Source organism: Bos taurus, chromosome 6 (genome assembly GCF_002263795.3).
Source record: "Bos taurus isolate L1 Dominette 01449 registration number 42190680 breed Hereford chromosome 6, ARS-UCD2.0, whole genome shotgun sequence".
NCBI classification, from domain to species: domain Eukaryota; kingdom Metazoa; phylum Chordata; class Mammalia; order Artiodactyla; family Bovidae; genus Bos; species Bos taurus.
The window spans coordinates 6278026-6305171 of NC_037333.1; the positions used below are offsets into that span (position 1 = coordinate 6278026).

Sequence of the window (27146 nt, forward strand, 5' to 3'; positions counted from 1 at the left end):
AGGAGACCCAGGTTTGATTCCTGGTCAGGAAGATCCCCTGGAGAAGGAAATACAACCCACTCCAGTATCCTTGCCTGGAAAATCCTAGGGAAAGAAGAGCCTGGCGGGCTATTGTCCATGGGGTCGCAAGAGTTGGACACGACTTAGCAACTAAACCACCACACAAATTGCCTTGCTCATCAATAGTCTAACTTCTATACCGTGAACCCTAGAATGAAGAGAGAGAGAGGAGTATAAAAACAATTTGCATACAGTCAAGGAGGAAATGGAAAAGACTAGAGGAAGAGAAAAACTTGCCTGGTCAGTCTATAAACCAGTGTTGAGAAAGACAGATTTTGTTTATTTTGTTTTCCTTTTTCCTCTTTTATTATTTTAAGAGCTTTATATATATTAATCTTTAAAGATTTTTCAATCTTTAATTTTTAAATAGTCAATATTATGACTATTTGTAAAATAATATGTTACAGATTCAAAATTGAGTAAAACTGTCTTTTGCAAACTGTGATTTGGTACAACATACTTATGTGAGCATGTGATATAATTCCCTTTCTTTGAAAACATTCCCTTAGAGACTTCATTCCACACCTAATACATTAATCAGATGAGTGAGCTTCTGTCCATAAATACTATTTTTCCCTTCAGTGTCTCTCAATTTAATCAGATACATAACTAAGAGAAATACTGGTAATGTAAATATTTAAAAAATACTATGTTCTATTGCTTACAACCTCTTGACCCATGTCAGGTAAAATTTACTTTACTGACACCAAGTGAAAATGTAAAGTTAAGGCTCCTGTGAGAAATTTAACATTATTTCACTTTGTAAATAAAATCTGAGAAGAGTTTCAGCTTTGCTTATTTACTTTTATGATAAATAATTCCCTGGTAAAATTTTTAAGGAGCTCCTTTTCTATTAACCTACTATTGCTTGATTTCCACATCTTCCAGAGCTGACTAGAAAGCAAGTACAAGATTTGAGTTCTCATAGAACCTTGGACTTAAGCTATTCTGTATATTGTATGTGACGTATCAGTTGTGTCAGATTCCTGTTAGCAAAACTAAATCTTTACTCATGGGCTGTATTTTCACATCCAGTTCATTGACAAGTCCACTTGAAAGATGTCAGAGTAAGTGGTAGAACCAAGACAATCTCCTCCTTAAATTCCACTACTCTATGTATTAAAATACATGAAAAGGAAAGAGAAAATTAGTATAAATAAGCCTATCCAATATCCGCTGGATCATTGAAAAAGCAAGAGAGTTCCAGAAAAACATCTATTTCTGCTTTATTGACTGCCAAAGCCTTTGACTGTGTGGATCACAATAAACTGTGGAAAATTCTGAAAGAGATGGGAATACCAGAGCACTTGACCTGCCTCTTGAGAAACCTATATGCAGGTCAGGAAGCAACAGTTAGAACTGGACATGGAACAACAGACTGGTTCCAAATAGGAAAAGGAGTACGTCAAGGCTGTATATTGTCACCCTGCTTATTTAACTTCTATGCAGAGTACATCATGAGAAACGCTGGGCTGGAAGAAGCACAAGCTGGAATCAAGATTGCCAGGAGAAATATCAATAACCTCAGATATGCAGATGACACCACCCTTATGGCTGAAAGTGAAGAGGATCTAAAAAGCCTCTTGATGAAAGTGAAAGTGGAGAGTGAAAAAGTTGGCTTAAAGCTCAACATTCAGAAAACGAAGATCATGGCATCAGGTCCCATCACTTCATGGCAAATAGATGGGTAAACAGTGGAAACAGTGTCAGACTTTATTTTTTGGGGCTCCAAAATCACTGCAGATGGTGACTGCAGCCATGAAATTAAAAGATGCTTACTCCTTGGAAGGAAAGTTATGACCAACCTAGATAGCATATTCAAAAGCAGAGACATTACTTTGCCAACAAAGGTCCGTCTAGTCAAGGCTATGGTTTTTCCAGTGGTCATGTATGGATGTGAGAGTTGGACTGTGAAGAAGGCTGAGTGCTGAAGAATTGATGCTTTTGAACTGTGTTGTTGGAGAAGACTCTTGAGACTCCCTTGGACTGCAAGGAGATCCAACCAGTCCATTCTGAAGGAGATCAGCCCTGGGATTTCTTTGGAAGGAATGATGCTAAAGCTGAAACTCCAGTACTTTGGCCACCTCATGTGAAGAGTTGACTCACTGGCAAAGGCTCTGATGCTGGGAGGGATTGGGGGCAGGAGGAGAAGGGGATGACAGACAGTGAGGTGGCTGGATGGCATCACTGGCTCGATGGACGTGAGTCTGAGTGAACTCTGGGAGATGGTGATGGACAGGGAAGCCTGGCGTGCTGTGATTCATGGGGTCACAAAGAGTTGGACACGACTGAGTGACTGAAATGAAGTGAACTGAACTGAAGCCTAGCCCATGCAAGGCTATTCTTAATCCATAAAATAAAGTCTTAGGGCCTAAGGATAACCAAGATGGGATGATAGATATGATCTCAGACAAGTAAAAACATTTTAAGGGAATGTGGAAAGTAGTCTATGATCTAGTAGCTCCTCTGAACCCCCAGCCCTTCTTCAATTTTCCACGTCAGGCTTTTGGCAAAACTTACCTCATACTTCTGAGACAAAATTTAATAAGCATTCCCTCACCCCAGGTTGCTCTTAAACTGAAGACTTAGGTAACCCTGTATTCATCAGCTGTCCAGAAAAATGGTCAGAATGGTCAGTGGAAGGTGCAGCAAGACCAATATTGTATGGTTAAGGTCTTAGAAATAAGCAAATAATCCTACTTTTAATGAGTTTCCTATCCAGATTCCAAAATACAACCTCAGCCCCTGCTGAGGGGTTTTCTAGTACCAAAACTGAGTTTACAAGTTGTTGGGAAGTCATGTTTACGGTGGCACAATATTTTTGGAAATCAATAGGAATATAACAGTTTCAGGATGACAAGGCAAAAAAACAAACAAACAAAAAAAAACAATAAGGACCAGCATACCATGTAATAAAAATAATAATAACCCAAGAAAAATATTAATAGTAGGAGGTAAAAAAATCTTGGAATTTAGTGCAGAAATTCAAACAGTGAAATGGAAAAAAAGGTTGAGGAAATATCTAGACTGGGATAAATAAATAAGAAATAGAACTAGTAACTGAGTAAATCAAGAGTCAGTAGAATAGACTGGCCAACAGTTAAATGGATTGCTTGACTTTTGTCTCAAGCCCCTTGGGATGTGTTTTGTGTGCAGCAGAGGCAAAGGAGATAAAATAACATTTCCCAGACTCTCCTTCAGCTTAGGTTCTAGGTGTGGTGTAATTTCAACAAGAAGGTGTACCTGTAAGAAACTTGCACTTGAAACTGAATTAAGCAAAGAGAGGAATTAGACTGTAAGGCATCCATCTTGCTGCTGCAGATCTGTTAGAGATGATTGTTACTCTAGATACAGCAGTTCTACTGGCAGCTTCTTAATCCCAAATCACAGATAAGGTATGTAACCCTAGACCCAGCGCTGGGCCAGCCCAATAGCTTCCTGATTCCTTAATTTCCTGATTGTGGCAAATGTTGCCAGTCCCTTGGATAACCAGTTCTGCTGTGCTATCTGAAGCCATTTCTGGAGGCCCTGTCTTTCCAGAGCTTTCGACAATTCTATAAGCACTGACATTCCTTTTCTCCCTAAAATAACTAAAGAGGCATCTATTTCCTGCAAATGAACTGTGAGCTGATACAGAAAGATAGAATTAAGGGCAAATACAGAAGGTAAAAAAAGGACAAGGGTAAAAGGGCAACTGTTTCTCAGATACAGAAAAGGAAAAAAAAGATGGACACAAATGCTGATATTTCAAGACAGACAGGATAGACAGTGCAGGAACTTACACTAGATAAATTGTATAGGGTCACCATCTGCCAAGAATAAAGGAGGAAAAACAGAGAGGGATTAAAACTTGAGGACAAGGAAGGAAGTTTCAGAAAAGCCACTCTAGAGTATTTACTAGGAACTTAATATGAGTTTGTGAAGAACTTAGAAGGAATAAAGTGAAATGATTATCAGTATCTACTGTTGTCCACACAAATGTTCTAAAAGAAGAATAGATAATTCCTAAAATTAAGCAAGGCTTTTCTCCATTAAAGCATTGATAAGTATGTGAAGAACTTAATAAGAAATTAAATTACACGAATTGTCTAGTGAAAAGAATTCTTCAACTATATATACAAGTCGGGTCATGAGTGCAAAATACAAGTAGACACTAGGAATCCACACTCAATAATCTGTTCTCAAATTAAGAAAGATTAGGAACTTTTCTGCTCTGCCCAGTAAATATATGTGCAGCTACTTGGCAAAAAGTTTTCCTTCTGGATGACTGTCTTTATCCTTAGGGACCAAGTCACCATAAAAGTAAAAAGTATTCCTGGTAGCAACTTTGGAAAAATTCCTGAAGTAAATAACTCTCTTTGACAGGAATGAGGGCCTTAATCCATGGGGGCTGCATACTTAAGAATCTGCATACCAATGTGATTCCCCAGGCAGAAACGATGCCACAGTGTTAGTGCTATGAGCTGTTATAAAGCAGCCACCATGATGCTAGAAAACCAACAAGTACAAATATGGAATGGTATTCTCTGCCCTTCTTTCCTTCCAAAGAATGTAAACATCCCAGCTCTTTCAGAAAAACACTGATGGACCAGAGCCTTATGTAGGACATGTCCCTGTCTACTCTTTTTGTTGGATTAAATTCTGAAAGATTGCACAAAGGCTTTGAACTATATGCACATTTCTTTTTATAAATATTTACACAGAATTAAAAAAAATTTTTTTCAAGACCTCATTTAAAAAAAAGCACATGTAAAACCTAAAAGATTAGATAAATAAGTAGTATAATTAGGAAGACTCAGAAATGAATAAAGCTAGAAACTCACTATTTGTGTTTCTCAAGTCTCTGTTTATATTTATTAATTGTACACCCAACTATTAACTAAATGTTTATTATGCTGCAATACCTCATCTATTAAGAATTTAGCTATCTAAAAAACCTGTAAGTATGCTCAACAGTATTTTGAGTGGTTAAAATACAGTAAAAAATACAGTTACCTAAAACTTCTGTACATCACTCTAAGTATCTGGGATTTTTTTTCAGTCTGTTTGTTTAATTTTATACAATTCTAATAAGCTTGTTTGGTTTATAGAAAATTAGAAATGGAGAGGCAAACATGAACACTGTTAAAGATGTTATAGTTAATACAACACCAAAGCAAGAAAGTAAAAGCCAACATTTAAAAACACACAAAAATCTTTAAAAAAAAAAATACTCAGAATACATTTAATTAAAGTATAAAAGACTTCCACATACTCAGTGAGACTTAGTGCCTCTACTTTGAGTAAAATAATAGGAATTAATAATAATGATCACAAGTCATTTAAAATATTTAAATCTTTGTGGTAGGTTGATTAGATGCAGAAAAACATATGACATCTTTTAGAAAGAATATCATTCCAAACAGATAAAATAGAAGTTTTTCTATTTAAAGGTAGAACTAGGCCTAAGGCATTGCTACATTAATAGAGAACTGGATTAGAATTCATAATCTGAGGTCCTAAATACTTTGCCTGTATTGCTATTTTTACTGAAATTATTTTATTTCAGATATGAGTATGTCCCATGTACCTGAAAAATGTATCTGTTTTTCCATAGCTCTAGATATGCTGATACAGGGGCCCCAGGAATGTTAATCAAGGACTATGCCTTTCAGAGAAGGGCCAATTGGAATGATATCCTCCAAAGTTTTAGTTAACTGGAAGTTCATGTAGTCAATCATTAGTATATAAAAGTATGTGACCTAAGGCAGCAGCTCTCAACCATTTTGGTCTAAAGACTTATTTACACTCTCAAAAATAATTGAGGACCTAAAAAAATATTTTGTCCTTGTGAGTACTATCTATTGGTATTTACTATGTTAGAAATAAAAAGATCTATAATTGATTTGTTAATTTTAAAATTCAGTAATTTTAGAGGGCCAAAAAGTTCATTTTTATGGGAAACCCAAATGAACTTTTTGTCAATCCAATAGTATGTTAATACAAGTGTTTTATGAAAAATAACCATGTTTTCTGACACTAAGATAATTTGATGAACATAGTGATATGTTTTTTGCATTTCTGTTAAATTTCTTTAATGTCTGAGCTTAACACAAGACAACTGGATTCTCTCATGTGCTTTTCCATTCATGCTGTTGTGTTATACTGTGTTGACTGAAGTGTATGAAGATGTAGCTTCACACAGATACATAGTTAGAAAGGGGCAGGGTTTTAATAGCCCTTCACATAACTTTGGATACGCCATGACACTACATCAAACTCAGTAAGTGACAGTTTCTCAAGTTGCGATGTAGAATCTGAAATCATAGCCATGAACTTTTCATACTTCGTTATATTAAAATCCCCCAGTCTCTTTTGCACTTTGGATAGATCTTTGACCTGTGCATGATTCTGTTACATTATACACTAGTCATTTAGAAAATATTGGTTCAGTGAATTATGCAGATCTTCTAAATGTTGATACATTTAATCACATGCATGTGTGTGTTAGTTGCTCAGTCATTTCCACCTGTTTGCAACCCCATGGATTGTACAATATACAAAATCACATTCCTTAATATCATCAATGACCTCATCAGAGAAGTGTTGAGTATTGTTGTTGTTGTTTAGTCACTAAATCATGTCCCACTCTTTTCGGTATCTTTAAGTACTGGGAAGTTGTCAGATTCATGGTGGCAGGTGCAACTTTCTGATTTTCCCTTGCAAATACACAAATACTGTCAGTTGTTTTTCTTGAAGTGACAAGCTCACTTTGCTCATTTTCTAGAAGATGTCTGCTGAATACCCAAGTCTAAATAATTGCAGTTTGTCAGTCAGTCTTTAAAGTAAAAATGATGTTCTGTGAAAAAAAATCATTGATTGAGCCTGCAGTTCAAAAAATTGTGAAAGTACTTCCTCAAAACATTCAAAATGCCATACATGTGTTTTCATTTTGTCACACAAAATATTAAAAGATATGTGCTATAAATTTAATAAAAGGCAAACTTTTTACTGCTTTGTCAAGGACATTCTTATGTGAAACCACCTTCTTGTTTCTTAAGTGAAACGATGACAATGATGAATACAAGGACTCCTAGTACTGCCTCAAATGCTAAGGTATTATCCACTCTTGCTTTTACACCATCAGTGCAAATGTCAACACAGTAAAAACAAAACAAAACAATGTCTTTAGTACCATTATGAAAATCATTTTGACCTCACAGATCCACTGAAAGCATCTAAGAGACCCTAGAAGTCTGCAGACCACATTTTGAGAACTACTCATCAAACGGGAGAAATATCAACAACTTCAATATGCAGATGACACCACTCTAATAATCGAAAGTGAAGAGAAACAAAAGAGCCTCTTGATGAGGATGAAAGAGGGTAGTGAAAAAGCTGGCTTAAAAATCAACACTCAAAAACTTAAGCTTATGGCATCCAATCTCATTGTTTCATGGCAAATAGAAGACGAAAAATTGGATACAGTGGCAGATTTTATTTTCTTGGGCTCCAAAATCACTGCAGATGATGACTGCAGCCATGAAATTAAAAGACACTTTCTCCTTGGAAAGAAAGCTATGACAAACCTAGGCTGCATATTAAAAAGCAAACACATCCCTTTGCCAACTAAAGTCCGTATAGTCAAAGCTATGGTTTTTCCAGTAGTCATTTTCAGATATGACAGCTGGACCCTAAAGAAGGCTGAGCACCAAAGAATTGATGCTTTTGAATTGGTGCTGGAGAAGACTCTTGAGAATCCCTTGGACTGCAAGATCAAGCCAGTCAATCCTAAAGGAAATCAACCCTGAATATTCATTGGAAGCACTGTTGCTGAAGCTCCAATACTTTGGCCACCTGATTCAAAGAGCCAGCTCATTGGAAAAGACCCTGATGCTGGGAAAGATTGATGGCAAAAGGACAAAGGGGTGGCAGAGGATGAGATGGTTATATAGCATCAGCGAGTCAATGAACATGAATCTGAGCACACTTCAGGAGACAGTGAAGGACAGGGGAGCCTGGCATGCTACAGTTCATGGAGTCGTAAAGAGTCAGACATGACTTAGTGACTGAGCAACAACAACCATAACATCTAAAGGGACCAGGATACATGACATGCATCCTTAGCCTCTTGGGTGTCTGAGTTTGAGAAAAGGAAATTCCATCAAACACAATGCAGGGACAAACCAGAGTAAGGTCCAGCCTAGGGAAGAAAGGCTGACAGAAGCCATGAAGGGATACATTTTAAGAGAATGTACTAAGAGCTCATGCTACAGCCATGAATTCAAATAAAAGATCACTCTGGGGATCTGGAGAAATGCAGAAACAAGCAGTTTCAACCCAGATTGTCTTAGAGAGGAGAACTGGGCTGGGGTGTCAAGGGTTTTTGAAAATAACTTCTTTTCAGTTTCCAAACTACTGGCTAGTCGAAATTCATTGAGAGCTGTAACTGCAGTTCAAAGATCTTTGATTCTTTTATAGACCAATGTATGTCTTACACATATAGGCATGCAATAAATATGTGCTAAATATATGTCAATATGGCTTCCCTGGTGGCTCAGTGGTAGAGAATCTGCCTGCCAATGCAGGAGACATGGGTTCAATCCCTGGGTCAGTAAGATCCCCTGGAGAAGGAAATGGCAACCCATTCCAGTATTCTTGCCTGGGAAATCCCATGAACAGAGGAGCCTGGGGGGCTACAGTCCCTGGGGTTAAAAACAGTTGGACATGACCTAGCGACCAAATAACAACAACAAAATGAATAAATTTAATTTTATCCAAAAGTCTATTTCAACTTCCCTTAGCAATGGGCCAATAGTTGCTCCCAAGCCTACTAATTTCTATATATTCTTTCTTTGTCATCTCTTTTAGGTTTGAAATTACTCCAAAAGTAACATGTGGATGAATGGGAAATTCCCAGTGTATCTGTGGAAAAAACTGGTTCTATTGGATACTGGACATCAGAGATAACTGAGTTTTCCCCAGCAAAGGGGATGGCCACACCAGCTGCCACACCCTGCAGCAGCTCCTGCCAGTCACTCCATTTTGCCATCATTCCCTTGGCCCCATGAGAGGTAAGGTCACAAGGCAACCAGTAAAACATACAACTTCACCAAATGCGGGTCTGGTTGTAATTTATGGAGATAAGCACATGAGCAGAAGCAGCGTGAGGCACTGGAGCTGAGACACTACCACAGGTGCTGTTGCAGCTTCCTATGCTCTCCATCTGCCTTGGCAGCTCCACATGAGCGTAGCTGGGCTGTGGGAGTGATTTCCAAATCCTGTACTTCAAGAAGAGAAATCAGGTCATGCCAAGTGCCCTCTGTGTCCATATAAGACACACATCCATCTTCCGTTGATGCATTTTAAAATTAGTCATGCTCCTTGCTGGGATTGACTAATACTTCTCCTATTTATTTCTGATTGACAAGAGACTGCAAGATTGTCATCATCTGGCCAAAAATGTCTTAGTCAGTCAGAGCCAGCCAGAGGGAGGCTTGCAGAGGTAGGCAGGAGCCCTCAGCTACGCCCTCTTCACTTAGCTGGAGGTCATTGTAGAATTTACAAAGGAAATGGAGTTGGAACTTGAGGCTTTGCTTCCATTACCTCATTTAATTAATTGGTTTAGTGATTGTCCTACATAGTCAGTGCTTGTCTCTCATGGACAGAGTTCTGAGGTCTGAAGTGCCCTCAAAAGCTTTATATTCTAAGATAAACAAGAAAGTAGGTAATTATAACCAAGTATGACAACTCCTATGATTAAACTTAACACAATATGCAGTGGAAACATGCAGCAGGGATATACAGCCAAGGATTATTGGAGGGGGTAAGGTTTTCTAAAGGACACAAATGTGAGCCTCATGAGGAAAGGCCAAGGCGAGTCAGAAACACAAAGATCTAAGATCTAAGAACCTGACATGCAGTGAATGCTTAGTCAGTGCTTGCTGGATGAATTATCTTCTCACAACACAATGCTGTCTCCCATTAACACTACAGTGTCTTGTAGAATGGGCTTCCCCCATGGCTTAGTGGTAAAGAATCTGCCTGCCAATGAAGGAGAGTTGGGTTCGATCCCTGGGTCAGGAAGATACCCTAAAGAAGGAAATGGGAACTCACTCCAGTATTCTTGCCTAAGAAATCCCATGGACAGAGGAGCCTGGTGGGCTACAATCCACCAGTTCAGTTCGGTTCAGTCACTCGGTCAAGTCCAATTCTTTGTGACCCCCTGGACTGCAGCACGCCAGGCTATCCTGTCCATCACCAACTCCCAGAGTTTACTCAAACTCATGTCTGTTGAGTCAGTGATGCCATCCAACCATCTCATCCTCTGCCGTCCCTTTCTCCTCCTGCCTTCAATCTTTCCAAGCATCAGGGCCTTTTCATATGAGTCAGCTCTTCAGATCAGTTGGCCAAAGTATTGGAGTTTCAGCTTCAGCATCAGTCCTTCCAGTGAATATTCAGGACTGATTTACCTTTAGGATGGACTGGTTGGATCTCCTTGCAGTCCAAGGGACTCTCAAGAGTCTTGTCCAACAACACAGTTCAAAAGCATCCATTCTTCAGTGCTAAGCTTTCTATGTAGTCCAACTCTCACATCCATACATGACTATAGGAAAAACCATAGCTTTGACTAGATGGACCATGTTGGCAAAGTAGTGTCTCAGCTTTTTAATAAGCTGTCTAGGTTGGTCATAACTTTTCTTCCAAGGAGCAAGTATCTTTTAATTTCATGTTACCATCTGGAGTGATCTTGGAGTCCAGAAAAATAAAGTCACCCACTGTTTCCCCATCTATTTGCCATGAAATGACGGGACTGCATCCATGATCTTAGTTTTCAGAATGAGCTTTAAGCTAACTTTTTCACTCTCCTCTTTCACTTTCTTCAAGAGGCTCTTTACTTCTTCACTTTCTCCCATAAGGGTGGGGTCATCTGCATATCTGAGGTTATTGATATTTCTCCCAGCAGTATTGATTCCAGCTTGTGCTATATCTACTCCAGCAGTATTCATCATGTACTCTGCATGTAAGTTAAATAAGCAGGGTGACAATATACAGCCTTGACGTACTCCTTTCCCAATTTGGAACCAGTCTGTTGTTCCATGACCAGTTCTAACTGTTACTTCTTGACCTTCATACAGATTCTCAGAAGGCAGGTCAGGTGATCTGGTGTTCCCATCTCTTGAAGAATTTTCCACAGTTTGTTGTGATCCACACAGTCAAAGGCTTTGGCATAGTCAATAAAGCAGAAATAGATGTGTTTCTGGAACTCTCTTGCTTTTTTGATGATCCAGCAGATGTTACAAATTGATCTCTGGTTCCCCTCCCTTTTCTAAATCCACCTTGAACATCTGGAAGTTCATGGTTCACATACTGTTGTAGACTGGCTTGGAGGATTTTGAGCATTATTTTGCTAGTGTGGGAGATGAGTGCAATTGTGCAGCAGTTTGAACATTCCTTGGCATTGCTTTTCTTTGGGATTGGAATGGAAACTGACCTTTTCCAGTCCTGTGGCCACTGCTGAGTTTTCCAAATATGCTGGCATATTGAGTGCAGCACTTTCACAGCATCATCTTTTAGCATTTGAAATAGCTCAACTGGAATTCCACACTGGAATTCCACTGGAATTCACCTCCACTAGCTTTGTTTGTAGTGATGCTTCCTAAGGCCCACTTGACTTCACATTCCAGGATGTCTGGCTCTAGGTGAGTGATCACACCATTGTGATTATCTGGGTCATAAAGATCTTTTTTTGTATAGTTCTTCTGTGTATTCTTGCCACCTCTTCTTAATATCTTCTGCTTCTGTTAGGTTCATACTATTTCTGTCCTTTATTGAGCCCATCTTTGCATGAAATGTACCCTTGGTATCTCTAATTTTCTTGAAGAGATCTCTAGTCTTTCCCATTCTATTATTTTCCTCTAATTCTTTGCATTGATCACTGAGGAAGGCTTTCTTATCTTTCCTTGTATTCTTTGGAACTCTGCATTCAAATGGGTATATCTTTCCTTTTCTCCTTTGTCTTTTGTTTCTCGTCTTTTCACAGCTATTTGTAAGGCCTCCTCAGACAGCCATTTTGCCTTTTTGCATTTCTTTTTCTTGGTAATGGTTTTGATCCCTGCCTCCTGTACTATGTCCAAACCTCTGTCCATACTTTTCAGGCACTCTATCAGGTCTAATCCCTTGAATCTATATCTCACTTCCACTGTATAATCATTAGGGATACGATTTAGGTCGTACCTGAATGATCTAGTGGTTTTCCCTACTTTCTTCAATTTATGTCTGAAATTGGCAATATGGAGTTCATGATCTGAGCCACAGTCAGCTCCCAGTCTTGTTTTTGCTGACTGTATAGAGCTTTTCCATCTTTGGCTGCAAAGAATATCATCAATCTGATTTTGGTATTGACCATCTGGTTATGTCCATGTGTAGAGTCTTCTCTTGTGTTGTTGGAAGAGGGTGTTTGTTATGACCAGTGCATTCTCTTGTCAAAACTCTATTAGCCTTTGCCCTGCTTCATTCTGTACTCCAAGGCCAAATTTGCCTGCTACTTCAGGTATTTCTTGACTTCCTACTTTTGCATTCCAGTCCCCTATAATGAAAAGGACATCTTTTTTGGGTGTTAGTTCTAGAAGGTCTTGTAGGTCTTCATAGAACCATTCAACTTAAGCTTCTTCAGCATTACTGGTCAGGGCATAGACTTGGATTACTGTGATACTGAATGGTTTGCCTTGGAATTGAACAGAGATCATTCTATTGTGTTTGAGATTGTATCCAAATACTGCATTTCAGACTCTTTTGTTGCCTATGAGGGCTACTCCATTTCTTCTAAGGGATTCTTGCCCACAGTAGTAGATATAATGGTCATCTGAGTTAAATTCACCCATTCCAGTCCATTTTAGTTCACTGATTCCTAAAATGTCAATGTTCACTCTTGCCATCTCCTGTTTGACCACTTCCAATTTGCCCTGATTTGTGGGCCTAACATTCCAGGTTCCTATACAATATTGCTCTTTACTGCATCGGACTTTACTTCCATCACTAGTCACATCCACAACTGGGTGTTGCTGCCTTGGCTCCCACTCTTCATTCTTTCTGGAGTTATTTCTCCACTGATCTCCAGTAGCATATTTGGTACCTACCAACCTGGGAAGTTCATATTTCATGGGTTTACAAAATAGTCGGACCTGACTTAGGGACTAAACAATACTCATTTATTAACATAAGGGCTTCTCAGGTGGTGCTAGTGGTAAAAAATCTGCCTGCCAATGCAGGAGATACTATAGATACAGATGCAATCCCTGAGTCATGAAGTTTCCCTGGAGGAGGAAATGGCAACCCACTCCAGTATGCTTGTCTGGAAAACTCCATGGACAGAGGAGCCTGGCGGGCTACAGTCCATGTGGTCGCAGAGTTGGACATGACGTAGCTACTAAATAGCAACAGCAGCATCTTGTAGAATACTTCAAAACAAATACCTGTTAGCTCACGTACAAAATGTCTAGAAAAATCCCATCTTTGCTATTAAAAGTGAGATTCACAGACAAGCAACATTGGAGCCACCTGGGGACTTGTTAGAACCACAGAATTCTATCCCCCAACCCAGATGAACCAACATCTGCATTTTAAGATCCCCCAGTGATTCATATACATACACATTAGGATTCAAGACTGTCCTGTACTAAAGGCTTGTCAACCAGTGATGGCCCTCTAGGACAGGGGTTTATAACCTTCAGGAACTTCAGACTTTGGAGAGGAATTTTGAAATGCAAAAATCCAGTTTTTATTCCCCTCTCTTCCACAAAAACCAAATCTTAGCACCTAGGATCTATGTATGTGCATTTTTAACAAACTTCCCAGGGAATTTTGAAGCCTGTTATTTGATACCTGTTATTATTTTCTATACAATACTTTAAGGAAATATGTTGGGGGCCAATCAGTTCTGTGTGTGTGTGTGTGAGGCTGAGTGACTTAAAGACAGATCTTTATTAAGTGACTTCTTCCAAGAGATTGTGGTAACTCTTTTGAGCTTCAAAATAACCATACTTTTCAAGGAGACTGTGAAAATGAGTTTATGATCTTTATTTTCAGGTTTTTTAGCATGTCCTTTTAACTATAAATCAAATCCCTTATGATTATATGGTGGAATTGAGAAATAGATTTAAGGGACTAGATCTGATAGACAGAGGACCTGATGAACTATGAACAAAGGTTCATGACATTGTACAGCTGACAGGGATCAAGACCATCCCCAAGAAAAGGAAATGCAAAAAAGCAAAATGGCTGTCTGAGGAGGCCTTACAAATAGCTGTGAAAAGAAGAGAAGCAAAAAGCAAAGGAGAAAAGGAAAGATATACCCATTTGAATGCAGAGTTCCAAAAAATAGCAAGGAGAGATAAGAAAGCCTTCCTCAGTGATCAATGCAAAGAATTAGAGGAAAACAGTAGAGTGGGAAAGACTAGAGATCTCTTCAAGAAAATTAGAGATACCAAGGGTACATTTCCTACAAAGATGGGCTCAATAAAGGACAGAAATGGTATGGACCTAACAGAAGCAGAAGATATTAAGAAGAGGTGGCAAGAATACACAGAACTGTACAAAAAACCCAGAACTGTACTTCACAACCCAGACAATCACAATGTTGTGATCACTCACTTAGAGCCAGACATCCTGGAATGTGAAGTCAAGTGGGCCCTAAGAAGCATCACTACAAACAAAGCTAGTAGAGGTGATGGAATTGAGCTATTTCAAATCCTAAAAGATGATGCTGTGAAAGTGCTACACTCATTGTGCCAGCACATTTGGAAAACTCAGCAGTGGCCACAGGACTGGAAAAGGTCAGTTTCCATTCCAATCCCAAAGAAAGGCAATACCAAGGAATGTTGAAACTACCACACAATTGCACTCATCTCACACACTAGCAAAGTAATGCTCAAAATTCTCCAAGCCAGGCTTCAACAGTATGTGAACCATGAACTTCCAGATGTTCAAGGTGGATTTAGAAAAGGGAGGGGAACCAGAGATCAATTTGCAACATCTGCTGGATCATCAAAAAAGCAAGAGAGTTCCAGAAACACATCTATTTCTGCTTTATTGACTATGCCAAAGCCTTTGACTGTGTGGATCACAACAAACTGTGGAAAATTCTTCAAGAGATGGGAATACTAGACCACTGACCTGCCTCCTGAGAAATCTGTATGCGGGTCAGTAAGCAACTGTTAGAACTGGTCATGGAACAACAGACTGGTTCCAAATAGGAAAAGGAGTACGTGAAGTCTGTATATTGTCACCCTGCTTATTTAACTTATATGGAGAGTACGTCACAAGAAATACTGGATGAAACACAAGCTGGAATCAGGATTGCTGGAAGAAATACCAATAACCTCAGATATGCAGATGACACCACCCTTATGGCAGAAAGTGAAGAAGAACGAAAGAGCCTCTTGATGAAAGTGAAAGAAGAGAGTGAAAAAGTTGGCTTAAAGCTCAATGTTCAGAAAACTAAGATCATGGCATCTCGTCCCATCACTTCATGGGAAATAGGTGGGGAAACAGTGGAAACAGTGTCAGACTTTATTTTTGGGGGGCTCCAAAATCACTGCAGATGGTGATTGCAGCCATGAAATTAAAAGACGCTTACTCCTTGGAAGGAAAGTTATGACCAACCTAGATAGCATATTGAAAAGCGGAGACATTACTTTACCAACAAAGGTCTGTCTAGTCAAGGCTATGGTTTTTCCAGTGGTCATGTATGGACGTGAGAGTTGGACTGTGAAGAAAGCTGAGTGACAAAGAATTGATTCTTTCTAACTCTGGTGTTGGAGAAGACTTTTGCAAGTCCCTTGGACTGCAAGGAGATCCAACCAGTCCATCAAAAAGGAGATCAGTCCTGCGTGTTCATTGAAAGGACTGATGTTGAAGCTGAAACACCAATACTTTTGCCAGCTGATGTGAAGAGCTGACTCATTTGAAAGGACCCTGATGCTGGGAAAGATTGAAGGCAGGAGGAGAAGGGGACGACAGAGGATGAGATGATTGGATGGCATCACCAACTAGTGGACATGGGTTTGGGTAGATTGTGGGAGTTGGTGATGGACAGGGATGCCTGGTGTGCTGCAGTTCATGGTGTCGCAAAGAGTCAGACATGACTGAGCGACTAAACTGAACTGAACTTTAACTGTATAAATTCTATGGTTCTGAAAACTGAGATGATCCAAAATCAAGACTTTATGGATTAGAAGTGATAAACATAGTATAAACTAGAGTGCAGCTAAAGGTCACTTATGGGGAAAACTATAATCCAGAAATCACCCCTTCAGCAGATCATGCAGGCACTACTCTGTGTAGCCCCCCGCCATATGAAAATTCCAAGTACCATTTGACAATACTTGTACTAAATGCATAGTGCAAATATAACAGCACATTCAAATTTTTATTACTTCAGCTGTAATTTGTATTCTCTATCTGCTCATAAAATTTAACATGCTAAAGACAGGAATTTCCATTTGTTCTTGATTTTCATTTGAAACTAAATATGATGACATTTCCATTTCCTCTCTATTATTACACAAACCTGAAGCAAAGAAACGGAATTACCAAGCCTTGTTTTACAGGAAAAATTATCTCCACGTTAATTAAATTAGTTGAGCATAATATGGCATCTTCTAATATTTGAAGGAAATGGAACAGTCAAATGACAAATAAATGCATTAAAGTATTTTAATCAATTAAGATTCAGTATAAAATCATTTGGTGTAATTGAGCACACTACAGAACAGTCTGTATAAATTATGCTTTTAAAGGAAAGAAAAAACATGTTAATTTATTCAAATCAGGGCTTGACTAATTTTACAAATTGTAAAAGAAAATTTAAGTGATACTGAGTCTCCTCCTCTTCTCATGAAACAATCTGAATTTGAATGAAAATATCAAATCAATACCTTTTTTTGAAGTGAAATGGTTTGGCATCCATCTTTCATAGTAACACATCTCTTTTACTGTTTGATCACATTTATATTTGCTAAGACTTGCTTTCATTAAGAGTTTGCTTCACCAAGTACTGAGTTGTCTCCAGGAGCAGGGACTGTTCTGGGCTTGCCTTCCCCAGGCTGGCTCCAGAGAACAGGAAGAACTTAGCAATTGAACCTCAATCTTAAAAGGCTGGTTATATGACATGCCTTGATAACTATAGAGAATCATCGGAGTCAGAGGGGCACTGAACCCATGAGGATTGTTTTAATCCAACAACAAATTGTGTATTAAGCACACAGTATGTGCAAAGTACTATACTCTGAAACATATGAAGATGTTTATGGTAGAGTTCCTGAACAAAGCTCTCTGAAGTGGAAAGCTGTTACATTATCTGCTGCAAAATTTAGTCTCCCATTTCTGTCTTTCATTTGTCTATCCTTCCTTGCCCCCACCCTTTCATCTTTCTATCCTTTTATCCTTCTATCCTTTTATCCACTCCTCCCCTCCTCCTGCCTCTTCTGTCTCTCATAATGATGTTTCTTGCAGATTCTCCATAGACAACAATTACAGTTGATGGACCCAATCTACTTGTTATTCACAATGATGTGAAAAGAGATTTCTTGTGATTGAGTGTACATTTAAGATGCACTTTCACAGATTCCTTTCAGTTCAATTGAGTTCAGTCACTCGGTTGGGTCCGATTCCTTGCAACCCCATGGACTGTAGTACACCAGCCTTCCCTGTCCACCACCAACTCCCAGAGCTTGCTCAAACTCATGTCCATTGAGTCAGTGATGCCATCCAACCATTTCATCCTGTGTTATCCCCTTTTCCTCCTGCCTTCAATCTTTCTCAGCATCAGGGCCTTTTCCAATGAGTCAGTTCTTTGCATCAGGTGGCAAAAGTATTGCAGTTTCAGCTTCAACATCAGTCCTTCCAATGAATATTCAGGACTGATTTCCTTGAGGATGGACTGGCTAGATCGCCTTGCAGTCCAAGGGACTCTCAAGAGTCTTCTCCAACACCACAGTTCAAAAGCATCAATTCTTCAGCACTCAGCTTTCTTTATAGCCCAACTCTCACATCCATACACGACCACTGGAAAAACCATAGCTTTGACTAGATGGACCTTTGTTGGCAAAGTAATATGTCTGCTTTTTAATATGCTGTCTAGGTTATTCATAGCTTTTCTTCCAAGGAGCAAGCATCCTTGAATTTCATGGCTGCAGTCACCATCTGCAGTGATTTTGGAGCCCAAGAAAATAAAGTCTACCACTGTTTCCACTGTTTCCCCATCTATTTGCCATGAACTGATGGACGTGAGTCTGAGTAAACTCCGGGAGTTGGTGATAGACAGGGAGGCCTGGCGTGCTGCGATTCATGGGGTCGCAAAGAGTCGGACACGACTGAGCGACTGAACTGAACTGAACTGATGGGACCGGATGCCATGATCTTAGTTTTTTGAATGTTGACTTTTAAGCCAACTTTTTAACTCTCCTCTTTTACTTTCATCAAGAGGTTCTTTAGTTCCTCTTCATTTTCTGCCATAAGGGTGGTGTCATCTGCGTATCTGAGGTTATCACTATTTTTCAGGGCAATCTTGATTCCAGCTTGTGCTTCATCCAGCCCAGCATTTCTCTTGATGTACTCTGCATATAAGTTAAATAAGTAGGGTGACAATATACAGCCTTGATGGACTCCTTTCCCAATTTGGAACCAGTCAGTTGTTCCATGCCTGGTTCTAACTGTTGCTTCTTGACCTGCATACAGATTTCTCAGGAGGCAGGTCAGGTGGCCTGGTATTCCCATCTCTTGAAGAATTTTCCACAGTTTGTTGTGATCCACACAGTCAAAGGCTTTGGCACAGTCAATAAAACAGAAGTAGATGTTTTTCTGGAATTCTCTTGCTTTTTCTATGATCCAGTATATGTTGGGAAATTGATCTCTGTTTCCTCTCCCTTTTCTAAATCCACCTTGAACATCTGGAATTTCATGGTTCATGTACTGTTGAAGTCTGACTTGGAGAATTTTGAGCATTTTGAGCATTATTTTGCTAGCGAGTGAGATGAGTGCAATTGTGTGGTAGTTTCAACATTCCTTGGCATTGCCTTTCTTTGGGATTGGAATGGAAACTGACCTTTTCCAGTCCTGTGGCCACTGTTGAGTTTTCCAAATGTGCCGGCATATTGAGTGCAGCACTTTCACAGCATCGTCTTTTAGGATTTGAAATAGCTCAACTGGAATTCCGTCACCTCCACTAGCTTTGTAGTGAGGCTTCCCAAGGCCCACTTGACTTCACATTCGAGAATGTCTGGCTCTAAGTGAGTGATCACACCATTGTTATTATCTGGGTCATGAAGATCTTTTTTGTATAGCTCTTCTGTTTATTCTTGCCACCTCTTCTTAATATCTTCTGCTTCTATTAGGTCCATACCATTTCTGTCCTTTATTGAGCCCATCTCTGCATGAAATGTTCCCTTGGTATCTCTAATTTTCTTGAAGAAATCTCTAATCTTTCCCATTCTAGTGTTTTCCTCTATTTCTTGCATTTATCACTGCAGAAGGCTTTCTTATCTCTCCTTGCTATTCTTTGGAACTCTGCATTCAGATGGATTTATCTTTCCTTTTCTCCTTTACCTTTCACTTATCTTTTTTTCTCACCTACTTGAAAGGCTTCCTCAGACAACCATTTTGCCTTTTTTGCATTTTCTTTTCTTGGGGATGGTCTTGATCACTGCATCCTGTACAATGTCACAAACCTCTGTCCATAGTTCTTCAGGCACTCTGTCTATCAAATCTAGTCCCTTGAATCTATTTTTCACTTCCAGTGTATAATTGTAAGGGGTTTGATTTAGGTCATACCTGAATGGTCTAGTGGTTTCCCCTACTTTCTTCAATTAAGTCTGAGTTTTGCAATAATGATTTGATGATCTGATCCACAGGCAGCTCCTGGTCTTGTTTTTGCTGACAGATTCCTTTACTAACGCATTTATATTTGACATGTCTATAGTCCTTGAAGGGGTTTCCCTGATGGTGCAGCAGTAAAGAACCCACCTGCCAATGCAGGAGATGCAAGCGACACAGGTTTGATCTCTGAGTCAGGAAGTTTCTCTCCAAGAGGTAATGGCAACCCACTGCAGTATTCTTGCTTGCAAAATTCCACAGACAAAGGAACCTGGCAGGTTACAGTCCATGGGGTAGCAAAGAGTCAGATACGACTGAGCAAGTAAGCACAGCAGTAAGCAAGTAAGCATAGCCCTTGAAACAAAATATACATAGTAAAAATATGAGGTAATATTGTTAGCATATAAGTGTATAATCCAGATGGTCCATATGTTCCCCCAAAATCAGTATTTAAAAAATTGAAATCCATAGGAAAATACGATTGGAGGAAACATGAATTGATACTTCTGCATGAAGAGCCAAGATTGAAGAATGTAGAAGACCTGGGCCACGGATAGCCTGACACTGGTGATGAGTACAATACTGTTTTGTGCTGAACAAAGTCCAAATTGAATTGTGAACTTGATTCTGAGCAAGGTAATTGTGTGCTTATAAAATGATGAACGCATTGTGAAATCTAGATTTTGGCTTATGTCACATAAGGCTTATAGATATAAATCTAAGTACTTTATTCACTCTCTATTGTTCAGTAATTTAAAAACCAAACTCTCAGATAAAATGGTATTACTTTCAGTTTTTAAAAATATTAGTATGACCGTCGTTTTCCCATGTCCTCCATTAAAAAAATGTTACTAGTAAAATAGAAGTGTGCCTTCTGATTTACATGTGTGTGTGTGTGTGCTCAGCCATGTCCAGCTTTATGCAACCCCAAAGACTGTAGCCCACTAGGCTCCTCTATCCATGGAATTATCCAGGCAAGGATACTGGAGTGGGTTGTCATTTCCTATTTCAGGGCATCTTCCTGAACTAGAGTCAAACCAGCATCTCCTATGTCTTCTGAATTGGTAGGTAGATTCTTTACCACTAGTGCCTCCTGAAAGTCCACCTTCTCATATACCTTTGGGTTTTTGGTATATTTTAGGAATATTCTGGCTTCTCTCTATCTTTCTTTTCATGTGTGTGTGTGAAGAGAAATGTCTATCAGCCACTTGACAGTGTACACGACATTTTTCTACCTGGTAGAAAAAGCCAAATGCATTTCTTAATGTGATGTCTGTTATCCCTAGAAGTCCATGAATGCAATTGAAAAAAGAATAAAACAGTGAAGCAACAAGGCAAAATATTAAGAGGACCAGAAAAATATGAAATAATCTAGGTGGCCACAAAAATTGTTACAAGCACACAATAAAGGAAAGCTTGGTTGATAATAAATGTAGATTGAAAGACATGATAATTAGGGAGACAGTGTCTGGGTGTGGCAATATGCTGGCTATGGCAGATTACCCTGGCTCTTATAGCTAAATGGGAAAGCTGTTAACAAAATGAAATAGTTACCACCAGATGTATCTATTATAAAAATAAAATATTATGAGTATTATAATAGAAATTTTAAAATAAATAACAATCATATTTGGGGAGGATTACCTAAAATTCAATTCATTTATTTATATACAGATATTAGTGATGCTCACTAGGTCTCTAATTTATTAGTTTCATCTTTGATTATTGACATTTCTTGATGGAATAAGTACCTTAGATTTTGAAGCTGTCATATTTTTTCCCCAAACATTCTTTTATTTTCTTTATAAGACTGCCTAAGTACTTGGCAGTCACATGGCTTTTCTTAGTAAACCCCAAGGCTTCCATGAACATTTTTAGAGCTTACAACCAAAGAAGTAGTTATGGAATTTCAGATATTAAAACTTTTTTCACAGCCAGAAATTTCTTTGATGTTTGGGTTACTGAACACAAATTTCCTGGATAATTTGTATTCTAGTTATGTCCAACCTAGATAGCATATTCAAAAGCAGAGACATTACTTTGCCAACAAAGGTCCGGCTAGTCAAGGCTATGGTTTTTCCTGTGGTCATATATGGATGTGAGAGTTGGACTGTGAAGAAGGCTGAGCGCCGAAGAATTGATGCTTTTGAACTGTGGTGTTGGAGAAGACTCTTGAGAGTCCCTTGGACTGCAAGGAGATCAGTCCTGGGTGTTCTTTGGAAGGACTGATGCTAAAGCTGAAACTCCAGTACTTCGGCCACCTCATGCAAAGAGTTGACTCATTGGAAAAGACTCTGATGCTGGGAGGGATTGGGGGCAGGAGGAGAAGGGGACGACAGAGGATGAGATGGCTGGATGGCATCACTGACTCGATGGACGTGAGTCTGAGTGAACTCCAGGAGTTGGTGATGGACAGGGACGCCTGGCGTGCTGCGATTCATGGGGTCACAAAGAGTCAGACATGACAGCGACTGAACTGAACTGAACTGAAAAGACCTATATAGTCCACTTCTGTTCCTAAGAGTATTTGTCATATTTCTTTTCAATGAACACTCTGATTCCATCTTGAACAACTTCTCCATAAGAATCTTTTTTTCTTTATATATTGTAAACTATAAAAAAAGGCACTGGTTAGGACATCAACTTTCACACCTTCACATTTTCTTCTCTTTAAGAAGTTGTATATTGTACCGCTGATAGTGTCAGGGTGAGTGTGGTTGGAGTGGGTTGCTGCTTCCCCTTCCCCTCTGCTCAGAGCTTTCTCTTGCTAAAGAAGAGGACATCTTTGCCTTTCTGGTGCCCCAGGGCCTCTGGTTAAAGGCTCAGACAACCCACCTTCCCTCCATAGACACACAGTGGGCTGATGCTTTTTTTGCTATCAAACAATTCATTCTCTTTGTAGAACATAATAATTATAGTCGCTGAATGCTCCAACTGGATATGTGTTCCTAGACTAGCTTGGTGTTAATGTTATTTCAAAACAATGATTTAGTTGTTCAGTATGTGCTCCTTGCACATATTATTTTCCAAAGGTATTTATTTTCTGTTTTAAAACTTGCCTTGGTTATAAAGAAAATTGATTTTTAATAGTTCTACAGACAGGCAGACCCAGGAACACTGACTTCTAAGTCAGGAATGGAGAAAGCCAAGAAACAACATAATTTGTTCTGTAGAATTCCTTAATGAGTCATGAATTTGTGGGAACAGTTCTCTCTTGAAGTAACGGTGAGGGCAGGAATGAAAACAGGAAGACTAGTTGAAAAAAAAAGACATGAGAACCTCCCAATATCATTTCCTACTCCACGCCAAGCAAATGTCCTTTATTCACCCTTGCAGGACACCAGGTACAGCTGACGGTGGGTGTGCCATAGGGAAAATGGAAGCTTACGTGAAAGATTAACCACTAGATCTTAAGACAACCTCCCCTGCCCCAGCCACATTTCTGCCTCGGCTCCTGGAACTCTGGCATCTGGACTTTATACCCTTCTAGAAGGAAAGTAGGAGATTCTGATTAGCCAGGAGCTTTGCCAAGAAATGGCCCCACCTGTTCACCTACTTACTGTAGCAAGAAATTGGTCTTCTAACCTAAGGAAAATTTCTATTACAAGAGATACCCAAACAAGCAAGAAGCAAACATGACAACTATGCTGGGAGGGGGAAACATCAAAAAGTTTGTCAGTGGTATCTCCAGAGTGATATGGAATTCATGAAACAGAAACAGGATGCTACAGAAAAGAATGAGAAAGACTCTCGGCAATTAAAAATACCACAGCTCAGTAAAGAATTTATAATGTTGAAGAAATTTTCTAGAGTATCCTAAAAACTAACAGGTTTAAACAGCAAGACACAGATGAAAACAGAAGAAAAAGGCTACGAAGATTAGATAACATATACTAATAGTTCAATGTATAAATAACAAATTTCAGAATGAGAAAACAAAGAGGATAAATGAAATAAATTATCAAATAAGTAACTCAGGAAAATTTCCCATAATTGAAGTTCATGCTTTCTAGTTCAAAAGGACCCACACAACAGATGAAAATACACCCAAACCAAGGCATGTAATTTGAAATTTCACAAAAAACTTATGTTTCCAAGAGAAAAAGTTACATGCGAGAGATGAAAAAATCAGAATGGTTTTGGACTTCACAAGCGCATGGGAAACTAAAATATAGACTGAGACCTTCACAGTTCTGAGAAGTATTTCCAGCTTAGAAGTTTGAGGGTAGAATACAAACAGTATCAAATATACTGGATTTCAAAAAACCTAGCTCCCATCACTCTTTCTTAGGAAGCAGTTAGAGAAAGTGTGTCAAGAAAATGAGGAAGAAAAACCGAGACATGGAATCTAGGAAATAAAGAATCAACTCAAAAGAGAGGAAAGTGAATCTTCAGGATGATTGAGAAGGGAGATTCCAGGAATTAGCTGTAAACCTGGCAAAAAGAGCTACCAGTCCAAATCAGAACAGGTCAGAAGACTCTAGGCAAGATGTCTCCAAAACAGATAATATTGATAGAGTTACTAATATGTCTTAAAATATCATAAGGTTTATTTAGACAGATACAGAGAGTTTGGGGGTGAGTTAATGATAAATACATAGCAAACTAAAAAAGAAAGATAGCTGTTAATTCTAAGAAGAAAAAGTTGTGAAAGAAAAGAAAAAGTACTCATAGCATACTCTATGGCTTAACTTCATAATACAAGCCTTAGATATTGATTCAACAAAATATGACGCAATTGTATTGGGCGGATGGAGTAGAGGGAAGGAGATTATGTGAGCTTGAGGCAGGGAATGGTAGGGGTAACATCTATGATCTTCATTCTCCATAGTCCTGGACAAGTGGATAATGTTTACAACTAAAACGATAAAGAAATTGCACAATAAATGTGTTTTTTATAAATAAGGAAACAGCCAAAGGTTAAAATGTCACCTTTGGGAAATCTAGAATTGATTGTTTTTCATCTCCAAGTCTTTTATAAATATTTGACTCTTTAAACAAGGTGTGTGTAACTTTGATAAGGATTAAAAGCTAAATTCTAAAAAGCATCATGGCTTTTGTCCAAGTTTTTGTATTTTTAATATTCTGGTTCTCAGGTATACTGGATCTGAGTAACCTGTGAATCTGAACTTTGTAAATAAAAGTTGTCTTGATTTACTCAAAATTCCACTGTAGAATATTAAATAATCTGTGGGATTTATGGACATGAAAGGTTAGCTTCTTGCCTAATTCTTCAGTGAACTATGAGTATTTAATTAAGGAAAATATTGAAGAGCTGAGTTTTTTTTTTTTTTAATATCTGTCCTTAATCTACCAGCCAGTATCAAAACACGAATATATATAAATATATAAATGTCCTTGCACTTTATCTGTAAAAGACTCTGTTCTAAGAGTTTGAGGTGAGGCAGTTTTTCTTTTTCCTTTTGTTCTCCCTAGTCAATTGATCCGTTCTTCCTTTAACTGTACATGGAAGGGCCAGGATGCTGCACAGTTTCAAGGGGCCTGCGTCACATTGCCCACCAGGCTCCTCCATCCGTGAGATTTTCCAGGCAAGGGTACTGGAGTGGGTTGCCATTTCCTTCTCCAGGGGATCTTCCTGACTGAAGGAATGAACCCGGGTCTCCAGCATTGCAGGCAGACGCTTTACCATCTGAGCCACCAGGGAAGCATGCATCACATTAGATACATGTTAATGACACCCCTTGTGGGGCACCAAGTCAAGGAGAAACAAATGGTGGTTATGAAATGAGAGTGACTTTTGACCTCTTGAGAGCAAAGTGTAAGGGCAGAGAGCAGCGTGGAATACAAATTCTACAATAGAGAGCTCAAGAAAATTCTACTTCACTCGTTTCAAATCCTAGACCTAACTTATTTGTGCCCTAGCGAATGACTTCAGAGTTTTGGTGCTCAGAGATTTTCTAGGTGTATGTCTCAGCAGCATTGAGAGAGAAGGAAGGGAAGGAGGGAGGGGAAAAAGGAAGGAAGAAAGAACAAGAAGACATAGACCCTCTGCGCACATGACATCACTGAATTCTAAAGGTGGAATGAAATGTTTTAATGAAATCAACTTGCTGATCTTTGCTTCCTCTCCCTCCTGTCCTCCTCCCTTCCCCTTTCTCCTGGAGTCTAGCCCTGGCAACTCAGACGATGATGAAGTCATAGGCTCCAAAATATGGCCATGGTATGAAGGCAGCAGCACAAATTTTTAGACAGCATTTCAGCACCACACTGCAGGGCCGAGAAAGGAACCTTGTGTAATGTGAGCAGCTATGAGCTTGTGCTATTTTATTAATCCAGGGTGTCTATCTCTGGGGATTGCATTACCTGTGGGTGTGTGTGTCTTTTGCAGTCTCCTGTTTTATACGACAGTCATCAAGAAGGCTTCCTTTTCTCAGACAAGCCAAAAGGAGAGTGGAGATAGCTCAGTATTAACCCTAACTCTGGGGTTCTCACCTTTGAGCAAGGTCTTTGACATTAAAAGCAAAGCAAGACTGAAACGACCTCTGACATCCCCTGCTTCTAGATTCGGCTTCTGTGTGTGTCAGTCTCTTGCTCCTTCTCACCTCATTAAGTCGCCAAACCTTGCTACCTGCAAGGAAAGATTGATGGAGTGATAATGGGGTGTCTCTCCTCACACAGCAGCCAGTGCTCTTCCACTTGCTTATTGAAGGAGGCTGGCTTTTCCTCCAGGGGGACCCACATTCTGGAGCTCCTCCCTGTTAACAGACCATTCTTCAAAGCTCTTCAACTCCTTGCCAGATCCCTCAAAGGAAAAATAACTTCTTGGGCCACAACATGGAGGTATTTAATGTCTCTACTTCAAAACCTTGTAAACACGCCAAGCAGCAGTGCAAAAGCTGAGAAGTAGGTGAGAAGAAAATTCTTCTCTGTGTGTAGAATCTGTTTTGCGTTTCCCAGAATGTCCATCCTGTGTTCAGATTGGATGTTTCCTTCAGAACCCAGACCAAAGGGCTGTTCCTCCTTCATGGAGTCTTTCCTCTGATTACCCCACTTTACCTTCCAGGCAGGAGTATTTGTAGTCTGTGAACTCAATAAAAATGGCTTTGAGGGACTTCCCTGGTAGTCTGGTGGCTAAGACTCTGCACTCCCACTGTAGGGGGCCCAGGTTTGATCCCCAATCAAGGAACTATTAATAGATTCCACTTGCAACTAAGGCTTGGTGCGGCCAAATAAACAGATAAATATAAAAATACAAAACTTTTTTTAAAAGGAGT

At 39.3% G+C, this 27146-nt stretch overlaps 1 protein-coding gene and 1 long non-coding RNA gene across 9 annotated transcripts in view; one reads left to right on the forward strand and one right to left on the reverse strand.

Moving 5' to 3' along the window:
- LOC101906469 (uncharacterized) overlaps positions 1-27146 on the forward strand; it is a 358594-nt gene that overhangs the window by 205340 nt on the left and 126108 nt on the right. For all 7 annotated transcript variants that reach the window (XR_009495005.1, XR_003035054.2, XR_003035055.2 and 4 more), the window contains exon 4: positions 8911-9113. This is a non-coding gene — a long non-coding RNA (uncharacterized lncRNA). The remainder of the gene's footprint in view (positions 1-8910; positions 9114-27146) is intronic.
- Positions 1-27146, reverse strand: part of SYNPO2 (synaptopodin 2) — a 204206-nt gene that overhangs the window by 47578 nt on the left and 129482 nt on the right.